The sequence below is a fragment of the Pleuronectes platessa genome, chromosome 7 (assembly GCF_947347685.1).
Source record: "Pleuronectes platessa chromosome 7, fPlePla1.1, whole genome shotgun sequence".
Taxonomy (NCBI): Eukaryota; Metazoa; Chordata; class Actinopteri; order Pleuronectiformes; family Pleuronectidae; genus Pleuronectes; species Pleuronectes platessa.
The window spans coordinates 16831465-16837464 of record NC_070632.1 but is presented as its reverse complement, the minus strand read 5'-3'; the positions used below and the strand labels follow the sequence as shown (position 1 = coordinate 16837464).

The window sequence follows — 6000 nt, the reverse complement described above, 5'->3', positions numbered from 1 at the left end:
GTTGATCCAGTAGATCGCTGCACGGCTTTGTGCTAGTCACACCGGAGGCTGAAGCACCGCGCTGCGCCAAGGCTGCCTCGCGGTGCTTCAGCCTCCGGTGTGACCGGCACAAAGTTTTAACATGGGAGTGGATGGGAGCCAGCTGTTATTTAAGGCTTGGCGCTGCGCTGAAGCGTCCGGTGTGAACCCGGGTTAGTAAATAACTCACAAGGCGTTGCTTAGCATACGTCACATACTACGTTGCTCTGATTGGTTGTAGGTCTATCCAATTGAGCGAAGAAGAATTTTACTTCCTGGTCAGTTGAAACACGCCCCATAATCACAGCCCAATGGAGCGGTCTCAGACTCACATTCTGACTAGAATTGTGAGTCTGACAACGTCAGGCTACCGTTTCCACACAGTTAGTTTGTCTTCAATCCCTGAGCGTGTGTTTCTGATGCTCTCATAAAATTGATGTTTGAATTGTATAAACGACAGTTAATGCAATTTCACTCAGGTTTATATAGTGGAACACTTCATGGTGAAGCGCAGGTGGACTTAGTAACTTCCTTGAGTCACTTCAGCTGTTTTTTTAAGCTGTTTTTTCAGACATAAACTCCAGGAAATGTTCGGAGTTTGCCTTTCACATTTGAAGAACATAGCAGGATATGCTCCATGTCAGCCACCTTCACAACAACAGGAAAACCTCCACTCTGTTTAGTTGGGGGGGGGGGGGGGGGGGGTAGCAGGAGGCAGGATATAACTTATAAATTATGCGGTGGTACATGTATGTTTTTACAGCACATTGGCCCTTATCATCAAAAGCTCTTGATTCTCGTCGTTTTTCCAGCTTCACATCTTTATCAACATCGTCTTCTTTATAGCCTGAAAAATCTTTATTTATTGTGATCAGTTTTGCCTCCATTGTATGTTGGAGACGTCATCAACCTGATTGTTGTGAATTTTGCGGTCAAACATTCAGCTGTATTCTCACACGTATTCTCTACAAAGTACAAAAGAAGCTGCATCGCTGAAACAGATCTGAAATTACACCTCATGTTTACAGGAGCTCAACATTTACATATAAAAAGATAAACTTCATAGACAAAACATCCAGTATCACATTAACACAAAATTAAATATTTAATTACTCATACTGTGCTGTGTTGGTGTGTGTGTGTGTGTGTGTGTGTGTGCATGTACAACAATAGGACCGACTTTGTGTGAGCTTGTGAATCGGGCCACAACTTGGTAAATGAGATAGCATGTGCTATGATGCTATGTGTGTGAAATTGAAGCGCGGGCTGTGTAAATTGAATTAAATGTGTGATAAGAATGTGCACGTGAGGAACGGCGTCTTAGCTAGCATAGTCTGCCTATCAGTGTGGGTGTGTGTGAGATGTGTGTGTGAGACGTGTGTGTGTGAGACGTGTGTGTGTGAGACGTGTGTGTGCTTACCAGGGACACAAGAGTAAATTCCATCGCCTGCAGCGTGGATGAAGGAGGAACATGCAGACTGTTGGCTACATAAGGTTTGAAATTATTTTTGAGCGTGTAATGAACAGCACACAGCACACAGACCTAAATTCCCCACGGCTTACATGCCTCAGTCAGAGGCTTTCACTGAAAGAAGAAACTTCTTGTTCTTGTAAAGAATCTCCCATCACCTCCTGGTAATGAACTCAAATGTCATTAATTAAAGTTTGGCAGTCCGTGTTTCAGTCCCAGCTTTTGTCAAATTCCTTCTTAAGTGAGTTTAAGATCTTGAGTCACTTTTAAACATGCCCTTAAATTCCTGCTCAGTGATTCAGATCAATAAAAGGTCAAAACTCATGATGGTAAAAACTCGCTTTCAAACCGCGGGAACACCGGACACCGCATTTGTTGATCAATCACTGATTAGCCAAGAAAAACAGAAAATCCCTCAACTGATCTGCGTCCGAGTCTGAAGAAAGGGCCTTCCTCCCCAAAACCACTGATCCATGTGAGTGCTCAAAGAGCGGCAGGGGGAGGAGGCTGTTTAGTCAGCGTTTCACCTCAGCCTTTCTTTACTCCCCGAGCCTCTCTGAAAATACCCAAGGAGCCAAAAAGAAAATACCTCACAGCTGTTCCCTCAGCAGCCGAGCCATTCCTGTGATACTTTTCTTAGACACACAGGGGCCCCTGTGCGTCTGAGCCCGAGCTCCCGACCGCTCTTTGAATCCAGCCTCCCTATAAGCTGGTCTCTGTCTTGCTTTAAACGTCTCTTTAATCCTAAAGTTGTTGTCTAATCTCGACTTGAGAAATCCACTAAAAACTGCAGAGGGCCAATAAGAGAAGGGATGAGGGGGAAACACACAAGGAGACCGGGGGCTGGATGTATCACGTATGCCACAGGGAATGTCAGTGTCACGACCTCAGAGGAGAAGGCAAGAAGATCAGTCTCTGGAGCGCCTATCTCGCTCTCCATCTGCAGTGGGTTCTGTGACACGAGGAGCACAGGGGGATAGAAAACACTTCAGGCCCCCCTCTCACCCCCTCTGAACCTGAAACAAAAGCACTCCTCTTGTTTTCTGGCTGTGAGAGAGGCACCCAGCATGAAAAATTAACCAGGGACAAACAACGACAATCAGCTGCCTGTCTGAGAGCTGTCCCCTATCTGTCGCTGGAATCAAAAAACACAGCCGAGCTTTCTCCAAACAAAAAAAGCGATATGTATTTTTTTCCTTCCACAATAGTAGTTTTACTTTGACCGCTCGCCGGGAGCAGCCATTTTGTTTCATTTGATGTGCTGCAAAACTTTTTCATGAATTTTCCCATGAGTAATGACTGCCGCTCGTCTTATCTGTGTAAAAAGGAATTTGCCTTCCACCATGTGTTTTCTCCATAAAGTAAACTTTAATAGTGTTTCCCCACTGAGACTAATAAATAGCCAACCATTTCCACAGCTAAATTAAACCCTACATGTAAGTTAAGTCAATTAAATGGCAATTGACTACTTTTCCATTTGCTTTTTTTTCTGTGTATCACATAGAAAAAAACAGGGCCAGTCAACAATACAAATCAACATGGAAGCAGGGACTTTGTTATGTGTTTATAACTCTTACTTCTGTCTCTTTCAAGCTGAACACTGAATAAACGATGCTCAGTAAGTGCAGGAATGGAGACAATGAGATGGAAAAGAGTTGCAGAAGTTACAAAGTGAGGCAACAAAGCTCCATTTCCTCCATGATGCAGATGTCACAGTATGTTGCTGGAAAATTAACAATAAGCAAACTGATCAGAAACTGATTCTCAAAATACATTTGGGTTTATCTGAAAGGCTTAAAATCAGACCTCGGCTCAGCTTGTTTTTATTCTAAAACTAAAGAAAGGTTTGTGCTCTGATATCTGTCAGTTAAATATAAAACTGCAAACAGCAGGAAGTTATCTCGGCTTAGCTCAAAGACTGAAAGCCCCCGCAAAGATATCGACCCACATATCACATTAAATCCATAACACTACAAGATTCACACCTCAGGATATTACATGTCATTTAGGTGCTTGAAGGCAGAGTTTGCTATAGTTAGAGCGATAACTGTTTCATCCATCCACCGTCTGTATGCTAAGCAAACATATCTTGCTTCTGACATGAATATGATATGGATCCCATTGCCTAACTTTCAGCAAGAAGGATGTGGAAGTGTATTTCCCCCAAATTGTATGCTCTTTAATTGTAAAACCCCATTAATGGCCCTGTGGTGAATTAAACAAATCAAGAAGGATTCATATTCTGGATTAATCAATTTCAGTCGGAGGGATTAAGCCGACACCATTCAGACACGTTACTCACAAACTGATATAGACTCTATATAAAGATGACAACATGACAGCTCTCCAAAAGTGCAGCCAAAGTGTCTCCATCGCCACCTAGTGGCTGGCTGCAATATAGGTCATAAGGTCCGCCTCCCCCATGTTAGTGGAGGAAACATGGACCAAATGAAAGACTCAAAGTGTCAAATACATTTTTCTCAAGATGGTTGCTGTCATTTTAGTTGTTGTTCTTATCACATGGTTAACTTCCCCAGTAAGTTTGGTCCGAATTAGTCATTTGATGCTGTACAAATGGTGTGAAACATCATGATTGACAGCTGAGACTGACTCCTGATTGGTCAAGAGTGTGTATTAGCAGGACCTCACTCCATCCTCTTATAGCTAATCAGCGAACTCTGGCTCCAAATTATCAAAATTTGTATCCCGGATATTTTGGCTTCATCTCTGCATGGAGGGAGGAAGTGGAGACACATCGACCATCAGTCTACAGGTAAAACAAATCAATTGTGCTGCACTGAGTTTGTGATCTATTGTTGTTAAATCACTCATGTAGGTTTTTATCTGCATTTGCCCATTTGTTTCTTAATTAGCAAGATTTTGCAAAAACAACTGGATGGATTACCACAACACTTGATGGAAGTACATTGATCAAGAAAGAACCCATTACATGTTGGTCAGGGGACGAACTCCAATCCACACTTTCATTGGACTTTGATGAAAATGTTTTTAAAAAATGCTTAAGATCCTAATATTTATGTATGTTTTAAATTTGGTGCAGATTTAAATAAAGATCCGGATCTGGTGAAATTGAAGATGGTTTTATAAGTAAACTTGCATAGGTGTGTGCTGTATGTTTTTTGTGAGCGTGTGTGTGTCTGTGTGTGACTTTATATATAACATCACGGATAATATGGGTGCCATTGATTTGTAATGGTGGCAAATACAGAAAAATCCAAATATGCAAAAAGCTCATGCACAAAGATAGCAGACAGTGTCTTTCAGAGAATATGGTAAATCAATCAATGGACAAATCAGTCATAGGCTCTGAATTTAGATGAGTCGGTCATCTTTTGTGTGGGTCGTTGTTTTCATACTATAGAATATATTTATTTGACAATAGAGAGGGGGGGGGGGGGGGGGGGGGGCGTGTCTGCCCATGTCTCCGCCCTCAGCAGCAGATCTCCGCTCAGTGAGTTCACATCTCGAAGTGTTTGAATCCCAGCCTCCTCTCCTCACTGCGTGTCTGTACAAACTGGGATCGCACAGCTTCCCGAGCACTGGATTTTACTGGTGGGACGCTGCAGGGCACGATTCACCTCCGAGGACCCACCGTCAGCCCCGATCTGCTGCGATCTGCTCCGGAGAGGCTCTTTATTCTCTGAATACTTGCTTGTGACAAACAGATCCCCGGGTTCCTCACACAGGCTCAAGTCAACAGCTCGTCACAGCCGGAGGTCCCTGCACGGAGCTGAGCTCTGAGGTAAGAAACAGGAGAAAAGTTCAGTGTTGGAATGAAAGAGAGACACTTTGAAAACCTCTCCGTTGTTTTCCTTATCTGCCTCGTTGATCGAGCTCCATCTCGTGTTTTCTGCGCGATGCTGTTGATACAGCTCACTTTGTTTCCCCTGCAAGTTACATTTTCTCCTCAGTCCCAGCCCCAGAAACCTCCTTCACGCCACGGAAGAGAGAGTAAATAGTGTATTTGTGCGATATCACATAACGAGTCTTATTGTTTTAAGTCATGTATGTAGCTGTTGGACCATGGAGACTTGAGTTTACATCAGGTCCAGTCTTTATTCCCCCTAAAGGGTTGAAAAAGACGCATGCACATATCAATTCACTGGTGATTGTAAATGTGGTTTAAAATCCGATAAGATCAAATAATCCTTTAATATTCCCACAATGGGGAAAGAACAGTAAAAAAATACACATCAGTAAAGTAATAATAAGTATCCATGCTATAGAAATTGCAACGAAAACGTAAAAATATGACTTATGAGAAATAATATGTACAGTGTAAATATTGAATATACATTGTCACACAATATATGTTTGAATGAAATAGTAGGTTATGAGAAAACTGACAAGCTCAATATCATGTCTCATGGACGATGTTGTCGATTTTCAGCTCACTTTGTTGCTCCAAGTTACATTTTCTGCTCAGTCCAGAACCAGAAATCACATCACGAAAGAGAGATCAAATAATGTATTTGTACAATATTATATAA

At 42.4% G+C, this 6000-nt stretch overlaps 1 protein-coding gene across 1 annotated transcript in view; it reads left to right on the top strand.

Annotated features, from left to right (window-relative positions):
* The first annotated feature begins 4951 nt into the window (after positions 1-4951).
* tspan18b (tetraspanin 18b) overlaps positions 4952-6000 on the top strand; it is a 38982-nt gene continuing 37933 nt past the window's right edge. Inside the window, exon 1 of the mRNA XM_053427700.1 lies at positions 4952-5252. The gene's annotated coding sequence lies outside the window, so the exon portion shown is untranslated. The remainder of the gene's footprint in view (positions 5253-6000) is intronic.